Source organism: Ahaetulla prasina, chromosome 2 (assembly GCF_028640845.1).
Source record: "Ahaetulla prasina isolate Xishuangbanna chromosome 2, ASM2864084v1, whole genome shotgun sequence".
Classification (NCBI taxonomy): Eukaryota; Metazoa; Chordata; class Lepidosauria; order Squamata; family Colubridae; genus Ahaetulla; species Ahaetulla prasina.
Genome location: NC_080540.1, coordinates 54,341,819 through 54,347,298, shown reverse-complemented (window position 1 = coordinate 54,347,298; position 5,480 = coordinate 54,341,819).

The following is a 5,480-nucleotide window of genomic DNA, read 5'->3' as shown; positions in this document are numbered from 1 at the left end:
TTATATGTCACACAGTATATATAAGCATAAGCATGAAATAACTATACAATATAGAAGCATATATATGACTATGCCTATGTAATAGCTATATTAATTGGATATAACGAATATAAACTCTCTCCAGAATTTGTATCTGATCACCGCGATTGCGGCGTCGGTTTTCCCGCGATCTTGCCGGATCGTTAAGAGCCTGTGACTTTTAGCGAAGTGGGGCATTGCAAAACGTCAAGGGAAGCCTCGATCGCCCCGTTTCTAGGTCACTTCTGGGGAAAAGGACGCGAGGCCCTGAAAGGAAAAAGTGGCAGCGCGGCGGGCAGGGGCAAACACTTTCGGGCGGCCAGAATTTGGGGGTGGGGGTGGGGGTGGATGCTTCGGTTACAGGAAAGGACCGTACAATATTTTTTTTTTAGTAGATGCGAACAAAAGGCTATTTTTGGCCCCAGGAAAAAGGCTAGCCCTAGAGGCTTTCGCCTTCTCACACCTCTATTTGTATAATTCAAAGAATTAGATATTTGAACTTCTATTAAAAAAAAAACTTGCAGTCTGATTCATCCTTTCTGCCCTTGTTTCTCCATTATCCAAGTGGAATTTAAGTGGTGTTCAGGGCACGGAGAATTTTATTTAGAAATGTTAGGCGCACCGTTGCTAGCTAGACCACCGATTGATCTTAGCTATTCCTGGAGGTATCAGTGAAACTTGAAAAACAGTAAGACAAAAAGTTCCTTAACGGTTTTTTACACCATGTTGATACTTAGGCTGAAATTTATTAACAGCCTCTTACACAAGGAAATAAGCTGATGTCAGCAAGACAAAAAGTCCCTTAAGATACCAAAATCCTTTAGATAAACACTAAAAGATTCCCCACATCCGGGCCCACAGCTAACTCACACAATAGATACGAAGATCATCTCACTCCACAAGGTGAGGAAATGGCACTTCCTTCCCATCAGACTCAGCTCAGCCCTCCGTCCAAGCAAATTGTATTTGCATGCTGTACTAATAAAGCCTAAACTTGTCTATCAATACTTCCAAACCTTGCTTTTCAAAACGTGGCCACCTTCAACCGCTGAGCGTTTGCATTGCTGTGGTATAAATTCTACCTCGACTTGAAGAAGACGTCCTTGTACTTATTGACCCAGCTTAGAACAGACCAAGAATTTTCTTTTAACAGGTGGAAAAATATCACAGACAGATTTAGAGCTCACCAATGAGTTTTGGCTCTTATACCTTGTTGACCCCAGTGAGTTTTGCACATCGATCAATCACATTTGCTTATTATGCTTCCCCCTCCATGGATTAGGGTGAAGTTTATCCATTGGGGCTGACAACTACCTATGCAAATTTATGTAGCCCTGCTATGTTGACAACAAGGATATTGCACCACTCGATTCCCTCTGTGGCTTGGCAAAAACTTTTCAGATGTAAGATTTTAACGTTAGTGGTGGGCAAAAAAGGGAACAAGAGCTGTTCTTTCCTCCAAGGGGAAATTATGTCAACCTAAATTCTGCTGCCCTCATGCAGTGTCCTTACTTTGATCTGGAATTGGACTAGGCCTGTTGTTCTCCCATTCAGGACTACTGCCTCTTTTAGCATTCTGAAGGCAGCAACTGGGGACTTTCCTGGCTCCTGCCCATAAAGATTTGGCTCCTGCCCATAAAAACACCCACCAATTACTTTGCAAAATTTTATTTGATTTCTATAACTGCCAGTTTCAACAAGTGACTCTGGATGTATCATTGCTCAGTAGGTTGTTGCTTGGTGACTCTTGGCATTCTGCCCATTTTTTAAAATGGCAGGATTACCGACAATGATTTCCCCTGTGATAGCAGTAAGAAATCCAGCTACAAAATTCAGCAGAGTCAGGTGAAATTGCAGTGTGCAGGAGTGGGAACAGTGAGTTTTTTGGGACAGAGAAGAAATTCTTCCTGGATAGTCTAAATATATTTTCTTTGCTGCTGGGTGTTGCTGTGCCTCTGGTTGCAGGGATGGCCCTGGTCTCCGGTAAATGAGTTATCAATGAGCCTTGATCTTAGACATGGAATAATTTTATGCCCATAGTCTCTCATTATGCTCACATCCAAGCAAGCATGGCTGCCCTTGTTAGGGTGAATCAAGATAAGGGGGAAGTTGTGCTAAGCCTGGGCTTAGCATTTAAGATGGTAGAGATGTTCATCAACATCACCTGCCTTACCTCAGCTACCTGTAACAAAAGATAGTATGGAAGCTACAGAGTAGAACTTTCCTGGGATGGGTAACCAGGACCAGGACAAGTTCAGGGACCTGAAGATTGTGTTCTGAAAGCTGTTGGAGGAGCACGAGAAGCCACCAGTTGTTTACCCTAAAAGCTACGGATGGTTGACAATGACAGGTGAAGTACCAGCACTCTAAGGAGAACTCACTCTAAGGAGAACAGTATTAGCAGCCAATTCCCTAGATTGCAAACTCTTCCAGCTGTACATTTTAAAAAATATTTTTCAGTCCCAGGAATTGCTGGCAGCCTTTGCTCCTTGGCTGGTATTAGAGGAACCAATGGCAAGTGTTTCATTGCAGTCTATGGTAATCAGAATATCTGGTAGTATCTTTGCCTCTTAGAAGGACACAAAACACATCTCCGTTCCCACTTCATCCTAAAAATACAAGCAATGGTCTGTTGACAAATTCCAAAAGTTCCTTTTGGACAGTCCCTGCAAGGAGTTTTCACAGAACAGCACCCATCTTGCATATTCCATACTGGACTGCAAAAAATATCTTGGTTTTCCAGAAATTCTTGAATTATCAAGTCACGAGATAGGAGAGCCTGAATTGGTAATCAAAAATGTTTTGAAACCCAATAAGAAGATGACTTAGTGGGTAAGACACTGAGCTTGTCGATCGAAAGGTCGGCAGTTCAGCAGTTCAAATCCCTAGTGCCGCGTAACGGGGTAAGCTCCCGTTACTTGTCCCAGCTTCTGCCAACCTAGCAGTTCGAAAGCACATAAAAAATGCAAGTAGAAAAATAGGGACCGCCTTTGGTGGGAAGGCAACAGCATTCCGTGCGCCTTTGGTGTTGAGTCATGCCAGCCACATGACCATGGAGACGTTTTCTGACAGCGCTGGCTCTTCGGCTTTGAAACGGAGATGGGCACTGCTCCCTAGAGTCAGGAATGACTAGCACGTACGTGCGAGGGGAACCTTTACCTTTACCTAAGATTGGGTGGAAATCCTGGGATTCCTAGGATCCTGAATTCTTTAGAATTTATTTATGCATGAACCCTGGGGCATAGAACATGGAAAACAGTATTCGGTTCCAACAACATTTCTATGGGAAAGAAAGAATCCATCATACCTTTTATACCAGCTGCAGAGAGCCATCCAGGGGAGGGAACAGCCTGTTGTGGCCCGTTGGCCGGCGGCCCTTCCAGCAGCTGAATCAGATGAGGAAGCGTGGGAGTCAGGGTCAGCATCAACCTGAGAGCTCCGAGGGGGAAGAGGGAATGGAGCTGGCAGAGAGAGAGACATAGGCAGGGCCTGGGCCATCTGTCAGCTGTCGAGTCAACACTTCCCAGGTCTGGAGGTGGCTGATGAAGAAGTGGAGGAACAGCTGGGTCCAGTACCTGATGTGTCTGATGTGCAGAAGGCAGAGGAGGAGAGCAGTGGAAATCCGTTGGTTGATCCTTGGGAGGGAAGAGCCACCTCTACTAGCAAAGCCCCAAAGCTCTCTGGAGATAAAAGACAGAGGGTGGAGAGGAATAGATGTGGCAGACAACTATTCATCTCCCCTGCCGGATGGACTTGTTAACCTGAGGTGAAAGAGAAACTTTTTGCGGGGTTGCTGGTGCTCCTAATAAAGGAATCATTGCTTCAACTACAGAGGGTTTGCCGTGTTTGGGCAGCTGGGTCTGAACACAGCCTTAGGAAATTTCTTTGCCAGCTGAGGTGTTCCTTTTTTGATGTTATTCCCTAATATAGCAGAATGTCTATTCCGGCCGCCTCACCCACCCAGCAAGAATCTGTAACAAACTCTAGGAAAAAGTTTATTATTGTAACAATGTCTCAAGTGTAGTGTCCAAAGGAGCAATGGTAAAACAAGCACATACATAAAAAGCAAAAAAAATATGTCCATTGGAATAAAAAATAATCTTATTCTCATTTGTGTAATTCATATAAGATTACAAACCATTAATAACATTAAAGATTTTAAAACTTTAAAACCAGTGGTAAAACTTTATACATTGCTTCTGCCTTTCATTTTCATACTTAAAATCAATACAATTAGTTCCAATCCATGTATGTCCTAGGTGAACACTATGGAAGCCAGTATGATTATTTTACATGCATGCCATTACAAAAGATGGGTGCCAATCTACTCCCATGCCTGTCAGTACAGAAGACTCCCTGCTCCCCGTGATTTTTACTTCTTAGCACTCCTTTAATAAATGACAAAGTGGAGAGAAAGTGATTAGGGAGCATGAGACGGAATAGTGTTTCCTTTGGCTTCTAATAATTGGGTGGTTTATTTTACTGGTGGCCATGTTGGTCATGAGCATTTTAGGAGGTTGCCCATAACATGCTCTCAAAGTTCCAAAGTTGTGCACTGCCCTCCATCTAAAAAACAAAAAACAAAACCCTGTATACCTCCTGACATAACAGTGTAACTTTGGTATCTGATAGATGCAGGGCCTAAAAAGCAGGGATGTCCAGCCTTGGCCAACTTTAAGACCTGAGGACTTCATGGCTGGCTGAGGAATTCTAACAGTTGAAGTTCACAAGTCTTAAACTTGCCACGCTTGGACATCCCTGTCCTAAAACAAAGTGTTTTTGATAACTAGCTCCACATTTAAGGGATCTTTAAGATGGTAAGTGAACTCTGAGAGACCTTTTGGAGCCACTCTTTCAAACTAAGAGAGGAACTAGACATCAAAGCAAAATGTGGTCGCTTCAGCTTCATTACACATTGCTGATCCTTATTGTAAAGCATTACCCATTAAATATATATCTAAAAAGTTATTTATTTTATGTAAGTAGTGCTACTTAAGAGTAACCATTGTGACATCTGGGTCTATTCATCTGCATTGCTTCAAAAGAGGAGTTTAAAAGGGAGAAGCAAATCCCATTTTAAAAATAGAGAAATGCATATGTATATCAGATCTCTAGCCAAACACTGCTAAGAAATGTACTTTGTCAAGTAAAGTAAGCATTGCCCTGAGACACCTGTAGGCATTAAAAGGAAAAGACTGCTAATTAGCTCATTGTGGTTCCTAGAATGGGGGCATTGCTTTCTTGCATTGCTTATGAATCTAGCAGGAAACTAGCCAAAGTAACATTATGCTTGGCTTCATATAACGTGTTAAGACAAAACGTGACTTGTCTGTTGTGGCTTACCATCTGATACGTATCCAGCTAATGAACTTTATAAAGAATGGCTTAGTGTGCATTAACATCGTCTATATTTTACATTTTTATACAAACTAAAGGGGCAGGAGAGAAAAGAAAAACAGAGA